The sequence below is a fragment of the Stenella coeruleoalba genome (assembly GCF_951394435.1).
Source record: "Stenella coeruleoalba genome assembly, chromosome: 15".
Taxonomy (NCBI): domain Eukaryota; kingdom Metazoa; phylum Chordata; class Mammalia; order Artiodactyla; family Delphinidae; genus Stenella; species Stenella coeruleoalba.
This window is the reverse complement of record NC_137161.1, coordinates 13470113-13485715: the sequence shown is the minus strand read 5'-3', so window position 1 is coordinate 13485715 and position 15603 is coordinate 13470113. Positions and strand designations below refer to the sequence as shown.

The following is a 15603-nucleotide window of genomic DNA, read 5'->3' as shown; positions in this document are numbered from 1 at the left end:
CACTCCCCCATAAACACACATACTTAATCAGTGTTTATTAAGCTTTGTACTATTTAAGGCACTCAGAGTTAAAGAGGTTTTGACCTCCAAGTGCACACAATCAATCAGGTACTCACATCACTTCAGAACAAGGTAATCTGTTTTGCCTATAAAGATCTTGGAGAAGTTCAGTGGAGGAAAGGGACCAGGTGATCAGGATGCAGGGCTTTGAAGAATGACTATGATTTTATTATGGAGAGAGCACAGTTCCTCTTGGTGAGAAATCATTAGCAAGAGTGCAGAGATAAAACATTTCAAGACTTGATTATTTAAATATTCAGTTATGGGGGCTTCCCTGGTGGTGCAGTGGTTAAGAATCTGCCTGCCAATGCAGGGGACTCAGGTTCGAGCCCTGGTCCAGGAAGATCCCACATGCCGTGGAGCAGCTGAGCTCGTGTGCCACAACTACTGAGCCTGCGCTCTGGAGCGGGAGAGCCACAACTGCTGAGCTCGCATGCCACAACTACTAAAGCCCATGTGCCTAGAGCCCATGCTGCGCAACAAGAGAAGCCACCGCAATGAGAAGCCCGCCCACCGCAACGAAGAGTAGCCCCCGCTCGCCGCAGCTAGAGAAAGCCTGCGCACAGCAACAAAGACCCAACGCAGCCAAAAATAAATAAATAAATACATTTATATATAAAAAAATTCAGTCATGTGATTTTGCTTTTTTTTTTTTTTTTTTTTTTTTTTTCGGTACGTGGGCCTCTCACTGTTGTGGCCTCCCCCCGTTGCGGAGCACAGGCTCCGGACGTGCAGACTCAGCGGCCATGGCTCACGGGCCCAGCTGCTCTGCAGCATATGGGATCTTCCCGGACCGGGGCACGAATCCGTGTCCCCTGCATCGGCAGGCGGACTCTCAACCACTGCGCCACCAGGGAAGCCCTGATTTTGCTTTTGTAGACTCCTATTGATACATTTTTCTTAAATATATTTTCATTCCAGTTTCTAAAAGTAGTCCAGACCCTTTATTTCTAGATTACTATAATAGCTTTCCAGTTAGTCTCTGCCCTTTCGCTACTCCTGTTCTTCTGCCAGTTTAAACTTTTTAAACATTTTGATCACATTTTTTGCTTAAAAATCTGCAGAGTACAATCCAAATTCCTTAACCTAATGTTCAGTTCTTATCGCAGTCTTTTTTTTTTTTTTAAATCAATCTTTCCCACTTTTGTTGCCCCTTGTTTCAGTCATGCTGATTTTTTCTGCTCTTCTCCCTTGCTATCTAGTCTAGTCATAAGGCCCGGCTCAGATCCTATCTCATTTAAGTAAATTTCCCAGACTACCACAACTGAAAATATACCTCTTATTTCCTGATATGAATCTTAATTATCTCCTTCTGTGCATGAGTATTTATATTTTTAAGGGAGTTTTAAATTTTTTATTTCATTTTATTATTTTAAAAATTTATTTATTTATTTTTGGCTGCATTGGGTCTTAGCTGCTGCGTGCGGGCTTTTCTCTAGTTGCGGCAAGCGGGGGCTACTCTTTGTTGTGGTGCGTGGGCTCTAGGCACGTGGGCTTCAGTAGTTGTGGCATGCGGCTCTGTAGTTGTGGTGCATGGGCTTAGTTGCTCCGGGGCATGTGGGATCTTCCTGGACGAGGGCTCAAACCCGTGTCTCCTGCCTTGACAGGTGGATTCATAACTACTGCGCCAGCAGGGAAGACCAAGAGCCAGTATTTATTGATTGGTAGGACGGATTCAGTCAAATTGTCTATTCTTTGAGATAGGGACCATTACTTTTATAAGCTTTTAAAATCCTCTTTTCAGTGATACTCACTTTAAGTCCCCCCCAAATGCTTGGTGTTTGAATGTGAAAGTTTCTAGAGTTCAGCTCTCAAGTCAAATTTTCTACTTGGAAATCGAGATAAAATTAGAGTCCTAACGGTTTGCTTGGGACTTGTGTCTCCCTCGAAGAGTTGGCCCAGATAAATCGTGTCTGGGCCTTAGAATACCACATTCTTATTTGCCACTTGCCCTAGGACCGAGCAGTCCTTCTGTAAGTTGCTCAAATGTTTTTATTCAGTACCACTGTTCTTCAAAGAATTGTGTTAAATGTTGTGGGCATTAAAATCCCTTTGTGATCTAGGAGTTTACAATCTAGCTGAGAAATGAGTATAATTGAAAAAACATAGTTGCAGCAACATAAAGTGGTTCAGAAGTTCAGAGGAAGAAAAGGTCATTTTCAGCTGGGATTTTTAAGGAAACTTCATGGAGGAGATGGAGTAGATCTGAACGGAACTAATTGCTGCTTCTAATCTTCTCCCTTCCCCAATTCTTTTATTCTGTAGTGTTTACTTAACATAAAATTATAATGTTTAAAAAATTTCATTTAAAAATATATGTGAGGGCTTCCCTGGTGGCGCAGTGGTTGAGAGTCCGCCTGCCGATGCAGGGGACACAGGTTTGTGCCCTGGTCCTGGAAGATCCCACATGTGGCGGAGCGGCTGGGCCCGTGAGCCATGGCCGCTGAAAAAAAAAAAAAAAATATATATATATATATGTGAAAAAGTGAAAGTAAGGCTCCTGCTACCTCTAGGTCTTTGGTCATTATAGCTACCCGCCCCCCTCCCCAAGGCTACTACTGTTAGAGGATAATTCTGTACATGGGATTATGGATGTCTCTTTAGTTTCTTTTTTTCTATTCTCTCATCCTCCCTTTTTAATTAACAAATGGGAGCTTCCACTATTTTTATTTAGCAAAAGAACTTGGAGAGCCTTCTATATCTCATATTTTAAAAAGGCTGTATAATATTCCATTGTATGAATGGATATAATTTATTTAACCAGTTCCTCATTGCTGTTTCCAATCTTTTATTATTTTGAATGATGCTACAGTGAACTATATGTAGATCTGTGTGCTGGTATGAGTATGTTTTAGTACAGAAGTCTTAGAAATGAAATTTTTGAATCAAAAGAAACGTACATTTAAAACTTTAATACCACTTACCCAGTTACCTCCAAAGAGGTTATACTAATGCTCTCACCTTTTGTCCATGAGAGTGACTGTTTCTCTTTTTTTGTCCTTTCATGTTGTTTGACTGCTTGAAGGCATGAAATCTTCTGTTGTTCTTTGTCTCAGAGTTTGCAACTGAACTCCTATGGAGTTCCCATAGCCTTTCATAATATGACTCTAATCTACATTTCCAGCATCATCTCCTTAATTCTATCTGTATATCTTATACTTTATTTTTATTATTATTATTATTTTTTTGGCTGCGCCACATGGCTTGTAGAATCCAAGTTCCCTGACCAGGGATTGAACCCTGGCCCTCAGCAGTGAGAGCTCAGAGTCCTAACCACTGGACTGCCAAGGAATTCCCATATCTGTGTATCTTATACTTTAGTTGCAGTTGTCTCCTTTGCTCTACCTTCCCCCTCTTACCCGAATAAAATTCTCTTTCCTGTGTTCTGATTCATATTCTTAGATATGAAAGATAAAAGCTACCATTTATCGATTGCCTGTGTGCCTGGACCTTGTTCTGTGCTGCATGTACATGATCTCATTTAATAGTCTGGGTTTTTCGATGCAGAGCCCTTTTTTTCTTCTTCAGATGAAGTCATACACAAAACCCTATTCAAAGTAGAAAAGGTGAGTCTTTTAAAATTTATTTTCTAGGTTGAAATTTAAACTGCTTACTGGTTATAAGGACAGTGAAGGTGAAACTTGTAATGAGTATAAAGTTTGAAATTCGGTTATGAAGAGCTATTATGGACCTAAATCCATCTCTGCCTTGAGTTTATTTCTGTATTAAAAAAACCCAACTCATACATAGATACAGTTCAAGATGGTCTCAGTTCAGAAATATTTTTTGAAATATGTAACAGGTGCACATGGGATAAATTCAAAAGGTACCAAAGGATATACAGTGGAAAGTAAGGCACCTTCCTCAGCTGACTTCCCTATCCCCTGCCCAGAGGCAACCATTGTTACTCTAGGCATATAAATGCATGTGCTTAAAAACTTTAACTTTAATGAATTTCTCCCATGTTTTGGGAAAAACTTTATATTGAAGTGTAATATACATTCAGAAAAGTGCACAGTACAGTCTGATAAATTTTCATAAAATGAACACCAATGTAACTGGCGCTCAGAAGCCCTCTTCTGGACTGTATACTTTTTAAATGATCTCGGAGAGGTTTCATATCTATATTTATAGCTACTAAGTTCTTTCTAATGGTTACACAGTGTCCCACTGTATGGATATATCATAATTTTTCCAGTTTCATATTACTACAAACAAAGCTGTAAGTGTATTCATACATGTTTCTTTGTTCTCATGTTTTGTTATGAAGTATATAAAAATTTGTAGATGGAGAATGCTACTTTAAAGACTATGAGGGGCTTCCCTGGTGGCACAGTGGTTGAGAGTCCGCCTGCCGATGCAGGGGACACGGATTCATGCCCTGACTTGGGAAGATCCCACATGCCGCGGAGCGGGTGGGCCCGTGAGTCAGGGCCACTGTGCCTGCGCGTCCGGAGCCTGTGCTCCGCAACGGGAGAGGCCACAACAGTGAGAGGCCCGCATACCGCAAAAAAAAAAAAAAAAAAAAGACTATGAATTTAAACTTTTTATAGATACTGCAGCTTGCTCCCTTTAGAGGTTGTATCAATTGACAAATCCACCAGCAGTGTGTGAAGTGCCTGATTCCCTCATTTCTGAGTAATATATAGTGGCATCAAATTTTATAGTTTGAGAAATTAAATAAATCTTTTCATGTGTTTCTTCTAGTGCTTTTTTGTTTTTCTTTAACATAAAATAAAAAAATACATAAAAATTAAAAAATGTAAAAAAAAAAAAAACCCAGTTAGGATGTCAAACTGGTAGCATAGATTAATGAGGTGTGATAGACTATAATATGTTGTAACTGTATATATTTGTTCCTTTTAGTATATTTAAAGTTGTTTAAAATGTACCTAGGTAACATTTGGGTATGCTGTTTTAAATTTTAGAAATCTGCTTTATTGAGGTGTAATTTACTTATAATAAAATTCAGTCATTTTAAGTGTGCAGCTTGAGGTGTTTTTTTTTATTTTAAGCAGAGGTCTTCTTAGAAGCCCATATGATTTAAATTTATTTATTTATTTATTTATGGCTGTGTTGGGTCTTCGTTTCTGTGCGAGGGCTTTCTCTAGTGTGGCAAGTGGGGGCCTCTCACTATCGCGGCCTCCCTTGTTGCGGAGCACAGGCTCCAGACACGCAGGCTCAGTAATTTTGGCTCACGGGCCCAGTTGCTCCGCGGCATGTGGGATCTTCCCAGACCAGGACTCGAACCTGTGTCCCCTGCATTGGCAGGCAGATTCTCAACCACTGTGCCACCAGGGAAGCCCGCAGCTTGAGTTTTGATGAATGTAAACGGTTTTACCATCACCATAATCAGGATACAGAACATTTCCATCACCCCAGAAAGTTCTTGCTCATTTGCGTTCAGTCCTGTTCGGGGTTTTGTATTCAATCATCCACTGTTCTGCTTTCTATCACTATAGTTTGCTGTTTTCTTTTTTTCTCCAACTTTGAGGTGTAATTGACAATTAATTGCATATATTTAAATTGTACAATTTGGGTTTTGATGTGTATGTCTACCCATGAATCCGTCATAATTACAATAACGGAAACACCTGTTACCTTTGAAGTCCAAAATCTGATCCCTCCTGTATCCCTTTGTAATCCATCCCTCCCCCATCTTCAGGCAATTACTGATCTGCTTGGTGTTACTAAAGATTAACTTGTATTTTTGAGAACTTTTAATATATGAAATTATACATATAGTATGTACATTTTCTTTGGGGGAGGCTGGCTTCCTTCACTTATAGTTATTTAGAGATTTATTCATGTTGCATATGTTAATAGTTTCATTTTTTATTGTTTAGTACTATTGCGTTGTATAGGTATATCACAAGTTATTTATCCATTCACCTATTAAACAGTTGGGTTGTGTCCAGTTTTTGGTTATCAAAAATAGAGCTTTTATGACATTTGTGTTGCAAGGCTTTGTGTGAACAAATGCTTTCATTACTTTTGAGTAAGTGTCCAGGAATGGCATGGCTGGGTTATATGCTAAGTGTATGTTTAACATTTAAAAATTTTAAGAAACTGCCACTTGTTTCTCAACACGATTGTACCATTATATATTTCTCCCAGCAGTGTATGATAGTTCAGGTTGTTTCACATCCTCATCAGCACTTGGTATGGTGAGTCTTTCTGATGCTTGCCATTCTAGTGGGTATATAGTGGTAGCTCATTGTGGCTTTGAGTTTTCCTAATGACTAATGATGTTGAATATATTTTTATGTGCTTACTTGCCATTGGTATATCTTTTCTGGTGAAGTGTCTGTTCATATCTTTTGCCCATTTTTTTTTTTTTTTTTTTGCCGTACGCGGGCCTCTCACTGTTGTGGCCTCTCCCGTTGCGGAGCACAGGCTCCGGATGCGCAGGCTCAGCGGCCATGGCTCACGGGCCCAGCCGCTCCGCGGCATGTAGGATCTTCCCGGACCAGGGCACGAACCCGTGTCCCCTGCATCGGCAGGTGGACCCTCAACCGCTGTGCCACCAGGGAAGCCCTCTTTTGCCCATTTTTGAGTTGGGTTTATGTTACTGAGATGTAAGACTTCTTTTATTCCAGGTACAAAACCTTTTTTGGATATGTGTTTTAGAAATATTTGAGTCTGTGGTTTGTCTTTCCATTTTCATAAGTTTTTGGAAGAGTAGAAGTTTTTAATTGCTATTGGAATTCAATTTATTGATTTTTGTGTTGCAGTTAAGAAATCTTTGCTAAAGATTTTTCTCATTTTTTTTCCTGTAAGTTTTATAGTTGTAGCTCTTAAATTTAGGTCTCTGACCTATTTCAGGTAATTGCTGTATATGGTGTGAGGTAAGTGGTGAGGTTCATATTTTGCTACGTTGTATTGAACTTTTCCAGCACCATTTGTTGAAAAGGTTATACATTCCCCATTGAATTGATTTGGCACCTTTGTTGAAATTCAAATAGTCAAATATGTGTAGGTCAATTTTTGGAGTCTCTTCTGTTCCATTGATATATATTTCAATCTGTCTCTACTCCAGCCTTGAAATCAGATAGGGGAAGTCCTCCAACTTTTTCTTTTTTTAAAAAATTATTTTGGGTATTTTAGATCCTTTGCATTTCCATATATTTGTTAAAATCTTACCGATTTATGCAAAATGTCTGTTGTGATTTTGATTGTGATTGCATTGAATCAGTTGATCAGTTTGGGAAGAATGGATTTCTTAAAAATATTGTCTTTTCCATGAACATGTTATATATATATCTCCATTTTTTTGGGTCTTCTTTAATTTCTCTTTAACAGTGATTTGTAGTTGTCAGCGTACAATCTTATATAATCTTTTGTCAAATTTATCATTAAGAGATATATATATATATATATATATATATATTTTTTTTTTTTTTTTTTTGCGGTACTGGGCCTCTCACTGTTGTGGCCTCTCCCGTTGCGGAGCACAGGCTCCGGACGCGCAGGCTCAGCGGCCATGGCTCACGGGCCTAGCTGCTCCGCGGCATGTGGGATCTTCCCGGACCGGGGCACGAACCCATGTCCCCTGCATCGGCAGGCGGACTCTCAACCACTGCGCCACCAGGGAAGCCCCACAGTTAGTATTAATATTACATTATTGTAACCTGAAATCACCTATCTTCCCAGACACTTCTTTTTCTTTACTCGAATAGAGTGACACCTTAATTTACTAACCAGTCCCCTTACCCTAATTTGAACATACGTATTTTAATTCTTTTCTGTCTGATTTATTCTTTTTGTCATGCTGGGATTTTGGAACATTTTGCAACTTACATTTAAGAAGGCTCATTTAAAAAAACCAGTGGAAATTTCCAGCTTAAAAAAAAAATCCAACTACTGGTCTAATAACTGCTTTGCAGGAAGAAAGAAATATGAAAAAGAACCACAGACATTCTGGATGTCAGCCTGTGAAATTTTCCACTATTTCCCGTAATAACATGCAGGCATGCTTTTACTGCTGGATTCAGCGCAACTGCAGTTGCACTCTGAGTGGAATTTGAAGCTACTCTATCAATGATAAAATGGCATCTGGCCAGCTTTTAGTGAGCAGTGCATAAATTCACACATCATACTGTTATGTTTGTTTCATCTCTGCCTGGATAGTGTGGCCATAAAACTGAACTTGGAAAGTTATTTAAGAATCTTGATTCCAAAATTTCTGTTAGTTTTAAGTGTATTTTGATTTTTAAATATTCAGTAGGTTTATTATATAGCTGAGAATATAGATATATAAAGTCATTCTTTTAGTCATAATGCTGTGTACATTTTTAGAGGATTTTATACTATATTGAAGAATGCTCAGAAAATTAAAAGAAAGTTTAAAAATTTGCATAAGCTCAATATTAACTTGGTGTGATTCAAGAAACACTTTAGGGCTTCCCTGGTGGCGCAGTGGTTGAGAATCTGCCTGCTAATGCAGGGGACACGGGTTCGTGCCCCGGTCCGGGAAGATCCCACATGCTGCGGAGCAACTGGGCCCGTGGGCCACAACTACTGAGCCTGCGCGTCTGGAGCCTGTGCTCCACAACAAGAGAGGCTGCGATAGTGAGAGGCCCGCGCACCACGATGAAGAGTGGCCCCTGCTTGCCACAACTAGAGAAAGCCCTGGCACAGAAACGAAGACCCAACACAGCAAAAATAAATAAAATAAATTAAAAAAACAAAGAGACACTTTAATCTCTATTTCAGGTTCTTATTAATCTTTTCAAAGAGTCAGTAGGCTTTATATTAAAACTGATAACTGTTTTTACTTTGCTTTTTCAAATTTAAAGGCAAACAGTATTACACTCTTTTCCTAATGAGGGAAGTCCAGGTTGCCCAGTTCTATAAGCTGGCAAAGCAGAATGATGATGAGTAGATTACAAATACTGTACTGTAATCACCCACTTCTACCTTGTTTCATCTCTTTCATGGCAAATGCCTAACAGTGGTGTTAAGGAATGAAATAAAAAAATTCAGATTTCATTAATTTAAACTCAAGCATTTCTGCAGTGGGGAATTTGAGCATTCAAAGTGATACAACAGATGTACATATCTTAGTGTTTTAAGACTTTGTAAGTCACGTTTTGGAAATAAAGGCATATGATGTGTATCTTTTTCAGAACTATTAGGTCTTACATTTGAACAAGAACAGCTTTGTGACATAACCGTGGCCTCCACCCCTTCCCTGTGATCTATTCCTCCACCCTTGTACAGTCTCACCCTTCCTCTTGACCTCGCCTATCTGTAACTCTCCTCCTGTCCTATTCACGCACTTCCTCTTCTCAGCCCTCATGCTATCTGCGACTGTTTTATCCCTTTCCTCTCAGCCTAAATTTTCTTCTGGCCCATAACCTTTTTTTTTCTTTGTCAACTTTCCATCCTTCAAGTCTGTCACTTTTTCTAGTTGCTCGCTTTTAACCAAGTCTCTTCTTTACCTTTGGAAGGCTTCTTTGCTCCAAGTTTCTCTGCGTCTGTCAGAGTGATTTTCTTTCTTTGAACCATCGAACACACACATCCTCACACTCTCCCAAATCTTTTAACTCTTTATTTCTGCCTCCATGTTTCGATTTATTTTACAGAGATTTACTGAGTGCTAGCCATGTGTCAGGCTTTTCTCTAGATGTTAGGGATATACCAGTGATCAGAATGGCTGTGGGGAAAAAAAAGCTGCATAAGGGGACCAGAAACTGGTGTGTGTGTGTGTGTGTGTGTGTGTGTGTGTTGTGGGGTTTACATTTTAGATGGGTAGTCATGGTAACCGGTAACCTTCTCTGAGAAAGTAACATTAGAGCAAAGAGGCCAGGAAGAAGTAAGCCTTGTGAATATTGGCGGGGTGGGAGCATTGGGTACAGAGGAAACAGCCAGTGCAAAGACCCTTTGCTGTATTTGAAGAATAGCAAGGTAGCCATTGTGCTGGAGCACAGTGAACAAAGGAATAAGTAGTAAGAGAAGAAATCTGAAGGGTAGCAGTGGGACCTTGTAGGCAGTTGTAATGTCTTCAGCTTTTAGTTTGAGCAAAGTGGGGAACCACCGCAGTTTTTAATGTTTGGTATTGCAAAAAGGTTTTGTGATCATTATCCTTCCCCCACCCCGTTAAAGCATTTCGTTTTTTAAATTACAGAAGTAACTCATGTTTATGTGGAGAATACAGAAAAATACAAAGGAGAAAGTAAAGAAATCAAAGAACAAATAAAGAGGGACTTCCCTGGCGGTCCAGTGGTTAAGACTTCGCACACCAATGCAGGGGGTGCGGGTTCGATCCCTGTTGGGGGAACTAAGATCCCACATGCCTCACAGCCAAAACATAAAAAAAAAAAAAGCAATATTGTAGCAAATTCAGTCAAGACTTAAAAAAAAAAAGAACAAATAAAGATTACCAGTATAACTCATCATCCATTATTGAAGATTTTGTGTCTATCTTCCCACTCGTTTTTCTCTATCACACATACCGCACGTGCATCTCCTGCCCTGTAGGGTTTTATCGGAGAGCAAATAAACTGAATTAGGCTTTACAGAGATCCCTCCAGCTGCTTTGTGAAAAATAGCCTATAAGAGGGCAGGAGGTAGGGAGACCTATTAGAAGGATTTTACAGTAATCCAGGTATGAGGTAATGTGGCTTGGACCTTGGAGGTGGCAGTGGAGGTGATAAGAAGTGATCCTATTCTGTATATATTTGAAGGGAGAGTCAACAGAATTTTGCAATGGATTCAGAGTGGGGCATGGCTGGGTGGGGCGGGGCCTGGTGGGAGAGAAGGACGGAAGAGTCAAGGGTGACTCAAAAGTTTTTGGCTTAAGTGACTAGAGATCTTTGGTTTCATTTTTCTTTCTTGTCAAACTACCCATCCAGGGTTCAATTCTGGCTCTTTTATTATGTGTTTTTCCTGTTCATTTAAGCTCGTGATTATTTCTTTCACCAAGCTTCTAATCTCTCCTCTGCTTGGCGCTTGGGATACACCACAAGATGTTATATATAACAAATTGTTTCATTAGTATTAGTCTTCCTAACTAGGTAGTGAGCAGCGTTTTATTGGACTGTGCTGAATTTGTGAATCTGCTCTGGGACTCCTAACTTTCTGAGTACATTGTGGGCATTCAGTTGTTGCTTAATTGTACACGCCTCAGGCTTGAGAACAAGATACGAGAAAAATCTTAAAGTAAATGCCCGCTCTAGCTTTACTTTGGCATCCTGGCATCGTTGCAGGATGAATTGTTTTTGATAGTTATTTTCTGTCTAAAAATACCATCATTTTTATTTCCATGAAATGTTACGTATTTTCTTGAATTCAGCAGTATGAAGACTTGTTTTTTAAATAATGGATGTTTATTGCTTACCTGATACACGTAAACCTTCTTTGGAGATAGAAAGATGAGTGAGAAAATGTCCCTGCCCAGGAAGGAGCTTATGCTTTGGTATGGACAGCATAACCTATATACCAATGTATGTCTCCTTTATAACATAACACTGTATTATGATTAATGCAAAACAAATTGTTATAATGCCTTTGGCATTCTAAAGATTGTAGGAGTTCTTTGCCTCTTTACTAAATGTTGCTAAACTTCTGTGCTTGGGTTCTTATTTATTTATTTTTTTAACATCTTTATTGGGGTATAATTGCTTTACAATGGTGTGTTAGTTTCTGCTTTATAACAAAGTGAATCAGTTATACATATACATATGTTCCCATATCTCTTCCCTCTTGCGTCTCCCTCCCTCCCATCCTCCCTATCCCACCCCTCCAGGCTGTCACAAAGCACCGAGCCAATATCCCTGTGCCATGCGGCTGCTTCCCACTAGCTATCTACCTTACGTTTGTTAGTGTGTATATGTCCATGACTCTCTCTCACCCTGTCACAGCTCACCCTTCCCCCTCCCCATAACCTCAAGTCCGTTCTCTAGGAGGTCTGCGTCTTTATTCCTGCCTTACCCCTAGGTTCTTCATGACATTTTTTTTTTTCTTAAATTCCATATATATGTGTTAGCATACGGTATTTGTCCCTTTCTTTCCGACTTACTTCACTCTGTATGACAGACTCCAGGTCCATCCACCTCATTACAAATAGCTCAATTTCGTTTCTTTTTATGGCTGAGTAATATTCCATTGTATATATGTGCCACATCTTCTTTATCCATTCATCCGATGATGGGCACCCAGGCTGTTTCCATCTCCGGGCCACTGTAAATAGAGCTGCAATGAACATTCTGGCACATGACTCTCTTTGAATTTCGGTTTTCTCAGGGTATATGCCCAGTAGTGGGATTGCTGGGCCACATGGTAGTTCTATTTGTAGTTTTTTAAGGATTGGGTTCTTATTTTTAAAAATAGTTTTTTAGACTGTTGCTACCCGCTGATGTCAAGTGTGCTTACCACCCCCTCCCCCGCTTTTTACTTTTATTTGCATGAGATTTTTTGGGAAGACTTATTTTACATCAATATTCTTTCTTTTTTTTTTATCCAAGAGAATCTGATGTTTAAATCTTTAACTACAGTTAACAACAAATCTTTAACTACAAGCTTTGGAAAAATGATTTGTTGACATACAATGTAAGATGATTTTTAAAAAATTTGCTTAGAAAATGATTTGCTGACACATCATAAGGTGATTTTTTGAAATATAATTTTCTCTGTCTCCTTGAGTTGTGTTTTACAAATAACCAAAATTACTCTCTTTCAAATAAATCTATGTTTTATTTTCAGTAACTAGAGATGACTATCCGCCCCCCCCCCCTTTTGTTTTTTTAACTTTTAGCATCTGTTCTGGCTCTTCTGCTTTTTCCCAAACCTTTACTTAAATAAGCAAAAAAAAAAAGCTTGGATGCCCTGCTTTGCTTCCAGGACTTCATTTTGTGTTTTCGGTAAGATTTTCTCTGAAAATCTAGGTAGTGTTGCCTAGGAAGTTTTGTGTTTTAGTGTCTTTCTTTGTTTGCTTAGCTTTTTCAGTTTTGGGGACAATATGTTAACTCAGTTGTGCTTTTTGACTTTTCCTTTCTATGGAAAGTATGTGTGCTAATAGAACGTAAAGTCTTTGAGGGCTGGGATTTATTTTGTTCACTGCTACTATATCTTTAGTGCTTAGAATGGTGGCATGCACATAGTAGGTACTCAAATATTAGTTGAATGAATTCAGAGTAGCAGTAGCAACAGTTCCTATTTATTGAGCATGTACTATATGGCGAAGTGCTAGGCACTTTGAATGGATTAAGTGGCATGTACATCTTATTGCATGAGCTGTTTCCCAGCCATATGATAGTGTATGAATGGGTGTGAGGGAGGAAGGAGAACAGCTGCCAGCTGTTAACCAAATTTAATCAAGTTTAAGATGCCATGTTATACAATGCATTATTTTATCTACCACTAGGTAAGGAAAAGTAGAACTGCTAACTATGGGATATTGTCAATAGCATGACACATTCTGATTTGAAAGATGTAAAAACATGAAAAAAAATCTAAGAAATTCTGTGGTAAATCAGCTATACCTCAATTTAAAAAAAAGTGAAAAAAATGGAAGAATCTCTAAAATAAGGAATATCAGCAGTTTTACGTAAACTCTCATTTAAAGATCACAGAGCCTTCAATAGGTAGGCATCATTATTCTCATTTTAGAGATGAAGAAATTGAAGGTTAGAGGATAAGTACATAGGTTCTCAAGCTAGAGGATCCAAATCGAGGCCATTCTCTTTTTACCACTCCACATTGCTTCAGGAGTCAGCGCAGCAAAATAGTGCATTGGCCCATCAGCTCTGGCTTGAAGATTCTTAGGTGGCCTGGCTTTAAATGTTTTCTTAATGTAACTGATTTTTTCTCTTTTCTTTTTTGAAATCAACAAATAGCTTAGTATTTACTATGTGCCAGCTACTCTGTTTGTATTTTTATGTGTATACAAAACAATATAAAGCCTTATCTTTTTCTCTCAAGGAATTCACAGTCTGTTTGGGGAGATGAGAAATAAACATGAAAGTTAGATAAGTAGAGAAGATTTAAACAGCATTTCAGAGAATAATGAAAGAGGTTTAACAAGGCAATGCAGGATTAATTGCTAAATAAATTGTACAAATAATCGCTTTTGGAGTTCAGAGGAAGGAGAGATCGCTTGAGGCCGGAGTAATCCAGGGAAGGATTTAAGTGAATTCCTGGGAGATAGTTTCAGTTAGATTATTTACTTACTTTAAAATTATATTAATGCATGTTACACATGGAATTGCAAGCTGTTGAACATGAAGCATTTTGGTACATTAAGTTTTTTCTCTCTGTATGAGAGTAAAGGAACTGCCTGCCCTAGAAAAGTAAAAGGCATCAAGTGTTATCAAGGAGATAGGGAAAGTACATTTAAGAAGAAGGACCTTTGGGGGAAAAAGAAGGAACTCTCCTTCCCGAATGCCTTGCTTGCTGTGCCCCTCTTGCCACATTTTTACAGTCAGTTGCACTTTCTGAACCATTACCAAGATACCTTCTGTGGCTCTTAGAGTTCATGATGAACTTCTAAAGGTTGGAAGCAAGCATTAACTCCCTTTATGTTATTCATGTTTCCTGTATTTTGAAATAGGAGCTCTTAGTTAAAGATGCACAGTACACAAAGAATAGTCCACTGTGTTTCAGAAGTATATGACTGGCAGTGTTTCTGATTACATTCCTGAATCAGACACAGAACTCAACATTGGGTTGTAAAGTGTGTTAACTTGTTTTACAGACCAGTCAAAAGCAAAACAGTGAAGGCTTGGAAAGCAAGAGAATTGCATTTGGACCTTGTTGGATAGTCTTGGGCATTTTATTTAACCTTCTAAGTTAGGTCACATCTATGCTTCTTTCCCTATGTTTTTTGGAATATTTTTTTCTTATTTTTTTTAAAAATTGGTAATACGTGTAGAAGGCTAACAAAATTCAAACTCTACAAAAGGCTATGAAGTGAGGGTTCCTTCCACTTTCTTTCGTTTCCTAATTCCTCAGAGGCAATCACTGTTAACATTTTACTTTTGTGTATATTTACAAACATCTCTATATATTTTTTCCTTTTTTTGTAGAAGTTTAGGTGATTTACAATGTTTTGCCATATCTATATGTTTTTATAATCTATATATCTACTGTTTTTATAAGCACAAGTAGTAGCATATTAAAAACCATTGTCTTGCACCTTGTTGCATTTAACATTATATTTTGCAAATGGTTTCATATCAGTGCATGCAGGTCTAGTTCCTTTTCTTTTTTAGCAGATTGTTTTATTAATGTGCTGTAATTAATTTAACCAGTTTATCATTGATGGACTAATATGTTGCATATAACAACAGAGAGTGCTGCAGTGAATTTTCTTATATACATTTTATTGTAGTTTATATTTGCATCTCCAATACTAGGAATGAGATAAAACATTCTCCCCCACCCTCTAAATGTTTAAAGGGCATTTGTATTTTCTTATTCTATAAACTCTTTCTTGTCTACTTTTCTTTAGGTTATTGGTGTTTTTTTCTTACCGATTATTTTCAGTAAAATAAATTTTGTATATTGAAAAAGGCATTTGCCTTTGAAAAATACCTGTTGCAG

The 15603-nt window shown here is 38.4% G+C and overlaps 1 protein-coding gene across 6 annotated transcripts in view; it reads left to right on the top strand.

Moving 5' to 3' along the window:
- NCOA3 (nuclear receptor coactivator 3) overlaps positions 1 to 15603 on the top strand; it is a 120889-nt gene that overhangs the window by 6839 nt on the left and 98447 nt on the right. For 2 of the 6 annotated variants that reach the window (XM_079946478.1, XM_079946483.1), the window contains exon 2: positions 3463 to 3626. The exons of 3 other annotated variants lie outside the window; for them this stretch is intronic. The gene's annotated coding sequence lies outside the window, so the exon portion shown is untranslated. Of the gene's footprint in view, positions 1 to 3462; positions 3627 to 7644; positions 7664 to 15603 lie in introns of those variants that run through there. One more of the 6 variants, XM_079946480.1, reaches the window with a different exon arrangement.